Below are 13,221 nucleotides of genomic sequence, written 5' to 3' on the forward strand. Positions count from 1 at the left end.
AATTATTTGGGTTAATGCCAGTTTAAGGAACTGTAACTTTGCTGAAAAATATAGAGGTTGAATTAAAAATATATCTTTAAAAAAAATTCCATATATTTATATGGAAATTGCTTGACTTTTATTATCAGAAAAATCTTAGAATCAGCATTCTGCTAAACAGATGTTTATTTACAGCTATTTTTAATTGACTTATTCCTGCCTGTACAGAAGACTCAGAGAACTGTGATTGAGTGTAAAGCCATCTGACTTCTGTGGGACACAGCTTGATTTCCGCATCAGAGGGAGTAATGTCAGGCTGGCAATAATGTAAAATTTCAGAAAGAAACATTGGACTGTTTAGAACCCCATTATGGCATTTGAGATATTTTATAGTAGTATTGAGTTAGAGGGAACAGAAGAAGCTGTTTTTTGTCTAACCAGTTGATGGAAGAAAAACAATTCTGTCATGAATGGTTCATAATGAGACTGAATAATAGTGAGTTCAGTGGAGTGAAACAGAAAAAACCAGCTGAATCTGTAACTATTCTGTCAAATTCTTTTCTCCTTTTTTATCAGACTAATGTAAGCTACTTATCTGACAAGATTAAAATAAGGTGTATTTCCAAATATTGCACAATTTTCCTTCATATGCCCCAGATAAAATAAAAATAAAACAAAAAAATTCCAAACCCAGCAACAAAAAAAGTCACCAAGAAAATGCCCCAAAGCCCTAAACCTTGTCATCTACTATGCTTACAGGGTATTTCCTGCAGACTAAGCCCTTGATCTAGATTAGAGCCTAATGTCTATATTGATCCTGTCATAAGAGTTTCATTCTCTTTTGAAGAATCACACTGGTCTACTGTATCTTGCCTCAAAAACAGCAATGGTAACAGTAAGGTTGGAAAGTAAAGTTTAGTAAATCAACGTGAGTAATTATATGTTCTTGCAATTCAGAAGGAGAAGTCCTGCACTTTGGTATCTGTGAGGCAGCAAAGGTCTTTATTTTTTCAGTGCTTGAGATTTTGTGTATTTGGATGGAATGGAAACATGAGGCCAATGTCTACTCCTCCTATCCACCCAGAACACAGAGAGTTCAAAGCAGTGCTCCCTTATGAGGTATTACAGAAAAGATTGATCTTTCATCTGTCTTCCATTTTCCTCTTCCAATTCTTCCTTTACTTTCCTTCACCTCCTTATAACGCTACCTTGTGATTGAGCATTTCATGTCATATTCATCCCATTTCAATCACACATGTGCTCTATACTGTCATGAGCCTTTCTGTAGCTTGTTGTCCTTTGATTTGAAAGTGCTGACAGTTTTTATTTTCCCACTTTGCTCATACTTGTGTGAGGCTATGCATGTGAAAAGACCACTTAATTTTGCTAAGCCAGGATGTCTGTCCATTCCTCATCAAGAATCTGCATCTCTAGTCCATATTTTCTGGAGGGCTACTGATATCAAATACCTCTTCACTGCTCTGTGCTGCAAAAGGAAAAGCAGTGAAAGGCGGTGGGGAGAGAATAAATGTAATTGAGTTAATGAGGTTATCCATGTGAGTCTACTTAGACTGTCAGCTTTCTGAAGTAGAAACAATGCACTGGTAGCATTGTGCTTTGTGTTTGGTAGAAGTGGTCACTGTTTTGGCTGACATGTCTTCTGAGTGCAAGACAACTAACATGACAGCAAGAATGCCCTGAGCTACAGCACGATACTGTTTGGAGATGTGAGACTCAATTAAACAAATAAACCCCCTTATCTAAGGACATACATTAATCTGGATGATAGACTTAAACTTCCCATTGCTTATGTTTTGAGTGCTTCCTGCAACATTGTCTGTACTAACTACTGCTAGAAGATTGATGTTGACCTAGACATATATCACCAGTCTAAATCCCTTTTTTAAATTATTATTTTTAAGGTAATACACACTAAAATCTTTCAGTATCTGTGAATATTGGGAAGATTTCTGGCACAGAAGGAAATAAAAGTGCCAGATGATAATGTGAATACCCTGTTTAAAAGTGATGAGTCTTCTCATTACCTTTTTTTGTCTCTTTCTTTAGCCTATGTTAAGGTAGCTTAACACTACTTTAGTAATGCAAACTCTTCTTGTAATAACACCCCAGGTAAGACTAAACTGGCTAAGCAAAGACCATCAGAATTTTGAAATTGAACATTTAATCTGTTTTTCCCCAGGTAATGTTTTTTCCTCAATGCTGAGTACATTATGTAAAAATTGAAAGATAAGCCCTCTTAGGGCATAATTCATCCTTCTTATTGCAAACGTACAAAAAGATGAGCTGCTACATGGACAGTTTACACAAACTCTCTTTAAGCTAAATTTGGGACTGAATGTAAATGAAATGGAAATGCTGCATTTCATGTAGTTAAAGGCTGTAACTAACCAGCTTGGATGTTGGGAAGAACTCTACTTTCTAAATAGTTTTGTAAGCTCTTAATATGAGGATATTGGCAAGGTTGGGGACAAATCATAATAAGACTTGCTTGAAAATTTTTCTTGCCAATTATGCATAAATCAATGCTTGAGTATCACTTCAGGTTCTATAACTAATTTCCTAAAGCACTCTAGTTTGTGACATTTACATAGAATCATATAGAATCATAGAATATGCTGAGTTGGAAGGGAGCCATCAGGATCATCAAATCAGAAAAAAAAATTAATGAAGATAAGCAAGTATGGGAGAAGAGGTGCCATTTTGTAGCTAGAAGCAGGTCAGTCATGATTTTGAGAACATTCTTAGTCTGTGAATGATCTTGGATAAATCATAAAACAAGATGAGACATCACACAAAAAATTCTTGTATATAGCAGTGATGGAGACAGTCAAAGGAGAGTTGCTCAGGACAAAAAAATCAGTAGAACAGTTGATATTACATAATTGGTCAGGTGAAGATGTTGAAGTTGAAGAAGAAGGCATAAGAAAATGAAAGATTGGGTTTGGGTATAGTGAGCAGAAGAGTGATCTGGTAAAATTTTAACTTTTCATTACATCTTGGATGAACATTTCATTACCTAACTGGATCACAGTAAATGCCCTACATCCTTAGCCCTACAAAAGTTGTAATTCAGTCATGGCCTCTATACATGGTGTAATACTGATACAAAAACATCATCATTGTAAATGAATTTCATAACCTTTATCTGTACATCTGTATTATTCATCTGGACCATGTTTCTTTTGTCTTACAGTAGTTAAATAGTTTACCAGCTGCTCATCTGCAACATACTTTATTGACAGACAGCACCAGAACTCAGCTTGTTATGACAGCTATTCAGCTGACCAAAAGAAAGCAATTCTACCTACAAAACCGGTAGGAATACACTGTGCTAATTAGGCTTTGAGTCTGTCATGCTAAGGCCTAGTCAAGGACATTAAGCAGAAGTTATGGATGGAGCCCTCTTTAAATAGTTGCACCTTTCTCAGCACTGGTTAAGTCCTACCACAGCCAGTTCAGCCTAGTCAGGCAGCCAGACTGCTTGGACATTAGCAAGAACTGTGTGTCAGTGGATTTTTAGCCCAGCTACCATGGCAGAGTGGCTGAAAACTACTGCTGACCCCCAGGCTAGTAACTTTACTATGCCACAGATTTTATAGAACAGGCAAATCACAAAATACTTGAATACAGATCAAGTTAATTGTGCCAAAAACAATATCCAATCCTGCAGTACTTTGAAAGGTATTCATAATGTTACTCTGCTCATGTCCTTTATATGGGAACTTAGTGGAAAGAACTAGTATTCTGCAGAAAATATTCTGTTCAGGGAATTAAACTTAGTTGTGATAAATATTTCTATAGATAGCGTTCTTTTCTACATGAGAAGCCCAGAAAGAATAGATCTCAAGTCCTTGAATCAGGTTTCATAAATTTTTCTCATTTTTCTGGTCTCTCTGCCCCTATTATGAATCACAGAATCACTGAATATGCTGAGTTGGAAGGGACCCACATAGATCATCAAGTCCAGCTCCTGGACCTGCACAGGACCATCTCCAAGAGTCACACCCTGGGCCTGAGAGTATCATGCAAATACTTGCTGAACTCTGTCAGGCTTAATGCTGTGACCACTGCCCTGGGGAGCCTGTTCCTGTCCCCAACCTTCTACTGGGTGAAGAACTTTTTTCTAATATCCAACCTAAACCTTACCTGACATTAGGCCACTTCCTTAGGTCCTGTCCCTGGTCATCACAGAAATCAGTGCCCCACCACCCCCCCCCTTCCCCTTGCAAGGAAGTTGTAACTGCAGTGAGGTCTCCCCTCAGTCTCCTCTTATACAGACCTAGTGCCCTCAGCCACTCCTCATACACCTTCCCCTCAAGGCCCTTCACCATCTTCATTGCCCTCCTTTGGACACTCTCCAGTAGCTTAATATCTTTCTTATATTGTGGCGACCAAAACTGCCACTGTATTCAAGCTGTGGCTGCCCCAGCACAGAACAGCAGGACAATCCCCTCCCTGGACTGGTTGGTGATGCTGTGCCTGATGCCCCCAGGACATGGTTGGCCCTCCTGTCTGCCAGGGCACTGCTGACTCATATTCAACTTGCCATTGACCAGGACCCCCAGGTCCCTTTCCACAGCACTGCTTTCCAGCATCAAATTCCCCGGTTTGTACAAACATCAGAAGTTGCCCCATCCCAGGTGCAGAATCTGGCACTTTCTTTCATTGAACTTGATATGGTTGGTGATTTCCAGTCCTCTAATTTGTCAAGGTCTCTCTGCAGGGCCTCCCTGCCTTCAAGGGAGTCAACAGCTCCTCCCAGTTTTGTATCATCTGCAAGCTTGCTTAGGATCCCTTCCAGTCCTGCGTCCAAGTCATTTATGAAGATGTTGAAGAGCACTGGCCCAAGATGGAGCCCTGTGGAACCCCACTAGTGACAGGTCACCAGTCTGATGTTACCCCATTCACTATTACCCTTTGTGCTCAACCTGTGAGCCAATTGCTCACCCATCACATTATGTGTTTATCCAGCTGTACTGGACATTTTGTCCAGAAGGATCCTGTGAGAGACAATATCAAAAGCTTTATGGAAATCCAAAAAATTCCCTTAAATATCTTCCCTTGACCAACTAGTTCAGTTACCTTATCATAGAAGAAAATCAGTTTTGATAAACAAGACTTTCCTCTCATGAAGTTGTGCTGGCTGTGACCGATGACTGTGTTGTCTTTCAGGTGTTTTTCAATACTTCCTAGAATAATCCTCTGCATAACTTTATCAGGTACTGAAGTGAGACTGACAGGCCTGTAGTTTCAGGGTCCTGCTTCTTGCCCTTCTTGAAAATCAGGAAAATGTTTGCCAGCTTCCTTGGTCCATCACTCATGTTGAAAAGAGAGGCAAAGGAAGCATTAAAACATCTCTGCCTTGTCTGTGTCCCTGTTTCTGAGGTCACTATTTTCATCCTGGCTAATGATATTTCTATACTGCCTATTGCCATCAATATATTTGAAAATATATGAAGTCTTAGACTAAAAGTATAGCATCAGCTAAGGCTGCAAATGTATGGACAAGACAAAAGTTTTACTGGACAGGGCTCACAACTCAACCAGCAACCTTTTAAACTGGAGAATACTATTCCTTGTGCATCAGCAGCTCTTAGCAGCAGCATATATACTAGAAACTGCCTCTGTCAATAATATTTCCTGCAGTAACTTCCCCTGATTGTTACTTAAGGCATGAACTTGAATTATTATAATTGCTATAGTGATTTCAGTTTAAGTTGTACTGTAGAGGTAAACAAAGGCAGAAATGTGCAGACAGCACTTATAAACACTTGTATAGGTGACTCTTGCTGCTCATTATGTGACAACAGCAAAGGATCATAGTAAGAGGTAGTAAAAGCATGAGACACTAATATATGTGATAGATACAACTTCAGCTTTTCTTTGGTTTCTTCAGGCCCCCTTTCCTTCATGGACTTCAGCTTTTCTTTGGTTTCTTCACACCTCCTTTCCTTTGTGGATTCTCATCTTTCTCTTCATGGATTCTGGTTTATCATTTTACTTAACTTCAGTTTACTTTAGTACTCTAGTTGCAAAGACCTTCATCCTATGAACTCTTAAGCACACAGGGGCATTTTGCTTTTGTTCATTAGTGTTCACTTTGTTAATTTCCTTCACTGAAATACACCAAAGCTAGGCAAGAAATTTTCTTCCTTCTCTTGCTGGATTGGATTCATTTAATTCTAAATCTGATTATAGAAATACTATTGTAAAGGCTAAAAGTACTTGAATGTAAGAAATTTGTACAAAATCAAGATTATCACAGTTTATAAACTTGCCTGGCTGTTCTATAGATGGAACTTGCCCCGCAGTTGTTCTCTCTATGGGGATCATACTGTGGCACGTATGCCACATATGCCATAGAGGGACACTTGGTGTTTCAAAAAAACCTGAAAGCTGATCAACAGTGCTCTTTTTTGATTTGACCCAAATTCTACACATCCATGTGTGTGAATCCAAAAGAACAGTAACTGATGCTTAAAATAAGAGGGTAAAAAATTAATACTATTTCTTTTCACAAATTTTTAAAAAGAATCAGTCGTTGGTTGAGATTTAAAAAATTTTAAAAGAATCTCAAGAAAAACTGGATCTTTGTCAATTTTTCCTTCAGACTCGTAGATACTTTTTGCAGTAGAAAAGATAAAATTAGAGCTCCAAGTACTTAAGTTAATCCCTTGTTTGTTATAGAAAAGGACTAGGCTCAAAAATCTGTCATTGTTTTGTGACATTTTGGGCTCTCTGCAGGCAAAAAAGGTTCACTGATATGATCAAAGTCTACATTTTTCAAACCCGTCATTAAGTACTCTGGGATTTGTCCAAGAAAACTAACAAAGACAATATGTAATTTTCCACTTGATTTAACAGAATATGTTCTTTTCTAAGGAATGAAAATGAGGAGGCCCAGTTTCCTACAGTTTTGTATTCTTTGTTCCTTTCTCTGTCCTCTAGTACAATAAATCTTGTCTGCTCTCACTTTTTTCTATGAAATGCTTGCTTGTGCTGGGTAGTCCAAAACTATGTTAATCCCGTTTGATCAATTGGCACAGTCAGTTCTCTTATCTTTCCCCCCTCTACCCCAATAGTGAATTTTGAAGGGGTTTGATGATTTCCTTCTTAAAACTTCAGCTGATATTTCCTACTGTGGTCAAAAGCAATTGTGAGGTCTGAAGAAACAACCTTATTGCTTAATTCCATCTCCTTAGAAAATAAAATTTATAACTTAGACTCTCACTCCAATTTTTTGGCTGTACTTTACAGTGGTTTAGATTGTGGAAACTGTTTTATCTGTGCTTTGATAGCCTGTTCAGCAGATATTTTACTAATGATTATTTTCATGATGTAGCCTACACTGTATTGCATCAAATTTGCTTAGCATATAATAGAATTAACTGCTAGCAACTTGCATTCAAAGTACAATTTTTCTGAAATGAACTTTGTTCAAGGAAAAGTGGAAGCCATGCCACAACATACCTCACTTTTCGATCTGTGTTAGGGAATAAATCAGACTTTCACAATTCCTTATTACTTGCATTTGGACACAGTAGTAGTGAACCATCTTGTGCTCCTAACACAGGAGTCTCTGGCTGTAGTGGTTGTGAAGGCCTGGATTTTCACAATCTGTTTCTGTGATCTAACCCTGACCTGCAATTCATACATCTCCAGAATGCTGGCAGGGTTTTGAGTGCAGCTGTTCAGCCAACTCCTCCCATATAAGTAACTGCAAAAGATTCTGTATAGCTTTTATGATGAAAAGTATGTTTTACAATAAAGAATATGGAAATTCTAGGGGAAAAATACAATGACTTAATGGAATGTGTATGGTTTTTCCTATGTTGAGCTAATCATACTTTTAAACAAAAAAGGCTCGGTTTCACAATGCATAAATGTATTATTACATTTAGGTGAAAAATTCAGGTGGTTAAATGCTTCACAGAGATTTTGGCTCCTAATCAGTGAGCATTCTGCAGCATGTAGTTAGCAAGTGTTGCATTGCTGGAGACCCTGCTTCTTCAGATACATTAATTTTACAAGTTAGTTCTCACTAGCTAGGAATTACGAGAAAGAAACTTGAGTGCTGTATAGCAGGCATTTGAAAATGCTAGTCATTATTTTCTCATGCACCTAATAAAAGGTCCTAAGCAAGTAAAATCTAACTTAGGATCACTGCTTGCTAGGTTCAAGCTCCTTATAAAAGAAATCTTTCAATAGGCAATCTAGGTTTCTCAGTAGCTGGATCACCTCTACTTAATATAAATACAATGTATGAGGCATGATTTCATACTGCTTAAACAAATAATAAGAGAAAAAGCAGAATTTCATATCCACTAGAAAATAAATTAAGCAAGGGCAGGACCAGCTTTAACCCTGACCACTATGGTATCTTAAGTCACTTCATCTTTACTGATCTTCTGACTTGACCCTTGGCAGTCATATCTAGAGCTGTCAAGTTGTAAAAGGCAATTCTCCCTATAGCTGGAAGAGATGAGAGTGTGGGAGCAGGAAACAATTTTCAACAGCTTGAAGCATGATTTTGGCAATGTAAGGGAATATTCAATGGTAGCTGATGCCTCGTGGGAACATAAATTTTCCATCATGCTCAGAGTGGAAACCAGGGGAGGCTTTCTGCTGCCACAGGACAGCAGGAACAGGGACCTGGTTTCAGCACTGGACTGAATAAGTGTGAAAGTTCGAGCTTTAGTGACATAGATGAATTAGAACATCTTGGTCAGCTTATAAAGCCTTTCTTCATACCATTTCCATTACCATATCCCAATTAGTAATGTTAACTAGAGTACTTGAAAACCATCCTGTTCATCTATGGGCCTCTATCTCCAAATCAAACCAATGCACGCTGAGTCATTGGTTAAAATTAATCACTGAGACACTGGTTAAAATTAATCCCTGTAGGGTGTGTATGACAGAGGCAAGGATCCCCTGGGCTGTCCCTACTCTTGCTCTCCAAACAGCAGCCCTGTCTCCTCAGAGAATGGTGTGAGGGGAGACTGGAGAGGTCACAGTGCTGGGGAAGCAGAGCCCATCTCCCAAGGCACTCCCATGGCATCTGGACCCTGGCTGAGGCTCTCACACTGCTGCCACCTTGCCACCTCTGCCTCAGCCCACCTCTGGATGCCCCTTCAGCCAGCCTGGACTGCCATGTTGTGGCTTAACCCCAGGAGAGTACCTGCTCTGGGCTGCAGCAGCCTCATCACCCCTCAGTACTGAGTCTCTTCAACAGGGAAGTGGGGGGCCACATAGTCCATATATACACGTGTGAAGCCCAACCAGCCACTTTGGGCTCCTGGAAGGGTTGGGCATGAGTGCATGTACAGAGCCTGTCACTCATTCACTGTGCAGACCAGGACGGGGGTACATGCAGGGCAGATGGCACACCTCATTCTGGGGGTGCATTTGCTTTGCCCTCCACATCCTTGCTGCACAGTGGTAATGGTGCTTCTGTGCTGGCAGCAAAAGCAATTACTGCTGCGGTGCTGTTTTATGCTCTTTGTGTCTTGCCAGTTATCCTGTGTTTTAAAGCCTTCCCTGAGATCGTATGGGGGAAGCCTAGCCCTGCCCCAAAGGCTTGGCCTCTGGCAGGTACAGCGTGAGATGGTAATGGAGTGTCATCTTCACTCTACAGGGACATATTGAACTACTACTGAGAGCAGAGTGAAATATCACATTAAGTAAATCATGGTGGAAACTCATCCTCCCCAAGAAAGCTGCATCTCCACAGGGCAGGATATCCTAGGCACACCTCTTTTTCCCCAGGCAGTCTGTGTTTGTCATAGGTTTGAACTTCCAGAGTGTCAACTGGTCACCCAGCCTTTTTGTAAGGAATATGGTGGGCAACATTCCCTCCATAGTCCCAGCCCCGATAGTGGAGTAGTCCTCTGCCTTGGCTGTGCTCCAGGGGGCTGTCCTTTACTCAGGTGTGGGCAATGAGTGCTGCCAGCAGCTCTTCCCCTCCCAGCAGGACAGGTGGGCGGGCAGTGCTGGGGGATCTGGCCACCTTTCCAGAGAGGCTGCAGGAAATGATAACTGTCTTGAAAATAATCACAAGCCCGTAACAGAGGTCTTGTGTTTCTGACAGGATTAATGTGGAAGTCTCTGGGAGTGCAAGGACAATGTATCTTGAGCTGTAAGTTTTGACTCTCTGCTATGTGGTGTCATTTGTACTGCTTGAGCTTTGGAGTAGAATGAGAGGTGAGGGGGTTCTCAGGTGCATGCCTGAAATCTCATCCCTCAGTATTTTTGGCTGATCACTGACAAATATTGAATAAGGCAGGTAGGCAAGCTCACTAAGTAACTTCAAAGTTTATTGACAACTTATTGCAAACTGAGTTATGGTTACTCTTAAAATTAGTTATCCTTCTTGAACACTTAAACTTCTGTTTTCCCCACTTACTGTCTGTTGAAAGTATCTTTTTCTTGTCTAGAATTTTGAATACCTTGTTAGCTTGTAAAATGTAGCTTACACTGATAGCAAAATGTTCTAGTTTCTTGCTGACCTTTAATAATATGTTTTTCATTAGAAGCAGAAAAGCTACCTGAGAATAAACAACTCCTGAAGTAGTAACATTTATTTTTCTATTTGGATAATGTTAACCTTCTGTAGTTTCCCACAAGGGCTGATTGAGGTGTATCTATTACTGCCATTGTGGGCTAATTTTTGTTTTGCCCCTATGCTCCTTTTAAAAAAAATTATTTAAACTTATTTTCTGTGCCGTATGTGGAATAACCAGAGCAAAATCACTGATATTTACATGCATACGTCTGTTCCCATTAGTGTTCCCATTTTGATGATGCTACTTCCCCATATAGATCATGATGGGTAGGATACCAAATTCAGAGGCACTATCTAGAAAGTGGTTTGGCTTTTTTACTTATAGTTCTGTTGCCATTAGAATTAGGGTTGCAGATTAAAAAAACATTGAATGATTTTTAGTGTAATATATTCAAACTTGGATAATATCTATGGCTATACCTTATGTGGGGGATTTTTTGAAGAACTTACTAATCAGGATGTGCTGCATGAAAACTTGATGGAAATAATGCAGCTGAATAATTAAAACCAAATAATTTTTCTTGTTTCTAATTTAAGAAAATGAATATTGCTCTTTAACTTACCTCTTTTTTAACCCCAGCTTTGTCAGTGGTTTGGTTTTGCAGTGTAATTACTGCTGGTGAATAATCACTACTTGTAGTGTAAGTGTATAAAGTCTACAAGGCAAGTTTACAGAAAAGGAAGTATTTCAGAATATCATACTAATTCTGCATTTCACATTCAGTCCACAGTATCTTTATATTACTCCTGCACTGTGCTAATTTCTGGCAGATTTTAGTGGGAAGAGAGCTTTCAAATGGAGTTGGAAGCTACAAGTACTCCAGTTGTAATCAAGGGTTAGAGCCTTGTCAATTCCAGCCAGTGAAAATACCCATCAAAGTATTATTATTATTGGAAATTGGCAAATGTCACCTCAATCCACAAAAAGGGCTGCAAGCAGGACCCTGACAACTACAGGCCTGTCAGCCTGACCTCAGTGCCTGGCAGGGTTATGGAGCAGTTCATCCTGAGTGCAATCACACAGCACCTTTAGGATGGACAAGGGATTAGACCCAGCCAGCATGGGTTTAGGAGGGGCAGGTCCTGTCTGACCAACCTGATCCCCTTTTACAATCAGGTGACTCACTTGGTGGATGAGGGGAAGGCTGTGGATGTGGTCTATCTGGACTTCAGCAAGGCCTTTGACCCTGTCTCCCATAATATACTCCTGGAAAAGCTGGTAGCCCATGGCTTGGACAAGTGTACGCTCTCCTGGATTAAGAGCTGTCTGGAGGGTTGGGCCCAGAAAGTGCTGGTGAACGGAGCTGCATTCAGCTGGCAGCCAGTCACCAGTGGTGTTCCCCCGGGGTCTGTGTTGGGTCCAGTCCTGTTTAACATCTTTATTGATGATTTAGATGAGGGGATTGAGACCATCATCAGCAAATTTGCTGATGACACCAAGTTGGGAGGGAGTGTCGACCTGCTGGAAGGCAGGAGGGCTCTGCAGAGGGATCTGGATAGACTTGAGAGATGGGCTGATTCCAATGGGATGAGGTTCAATAAGGCCAAGTGCCAGGTCCTGCACTTTGGCCACAACAACCCCATGCAGCGCTACAGGCTGGGTACAGAGTGGCTGGAGAGCAGCCAGGCAGAAAGGGACCTTGGGGCACTAATTGACAGGAAGCTCAACATGAGCCAACAGTGTGCCCAGGTGGCCAAGAAGGCCAATGGGATCTTGTCCTGTATCAAAAATAGCATGGCCAGCAGGACCAGGGAAGTGATCCTTCTCCTCTACTCTGCATTGGTGAGGCCACACCTTGAGTATTGTGTTCAGTTCTGGGCCCCTCAGTTCAGAAAGGATATTGAGGTGCTGGAGCGAGTCCAGAGAAGAGCAACAAGGCTGGTGAAGGGACTGGAGCACAAGTCCTGTTTAGCCTGGAGAAAAGGCAGCTTAGAGGTAACCTCATCACTGTCTATAACTACCTGAAGGGAAGTTCTAGCCAGATGGGAAATTCTTCCAGGCACTCAGCAATAGGACAAGGGGGCATGGGCTTAAGCTCTGCCCGGGGAAATTTAAGTTGGATATAAAAAAAAAATTCTTTTCAGAGAGAGTAATCAGGCATTGGAATGGCCTGCCCAGAGAAGTGGTAGATTCATCATCCCTGGAGGTTTTCAAACTGAGATTGGATGTGTCACTGAGTGCCATGATCTAGTAAACAGACTGGAGATGGACCAAGGGTTGGACTTGATGATCCCGCAGGTCTTTTCCAACCCAGTCGATTCTATGATCCAACTTGGCAATATGGCATTCTTATGCCCTTTTGTTTCTATTCCAATTATTTTAATTCCGAATTTGAAAAGTGGAAGGGAATGGCTCTCTGGAAAGTTCAGGAAATGTATTTATGAAGTATTGGTGCTTACACATCTAAACCAGAAATGAAGGTGAAGCAGCAACTGATTAAAACTGTTGCACAGACTTCCAAAGTAGTTAGTGACAGTGTCTAAATCAGTTATTAAATACATAGGGTGAAATAAAGGAATATTTCACTGTATCTTTTTTCCTTAGTAGTATTTGAATACTGCTGATTTTCTTGTTTGTTTTATCTTGTTTCATGCCAGATGTTCTTATCAGGGAAAACAATGGTGATGTGTTTTAATATTGATGAGTTGATTCTCCT

The sequence above is a fragment of the Pithys albifrons genome, chromosome 2 (assembly GCF_047495875.1).
Source record: "Pithys albifrons albifrons isolate INPA30051 chromosome 2, PitAlb_v1, whole genome shotgun sequence".
NCBI lineage: Eukaryota > Metazoa > Chordata > Aves > Passeriformes > Thamnophilidae > Pithys > Pithys albifrons.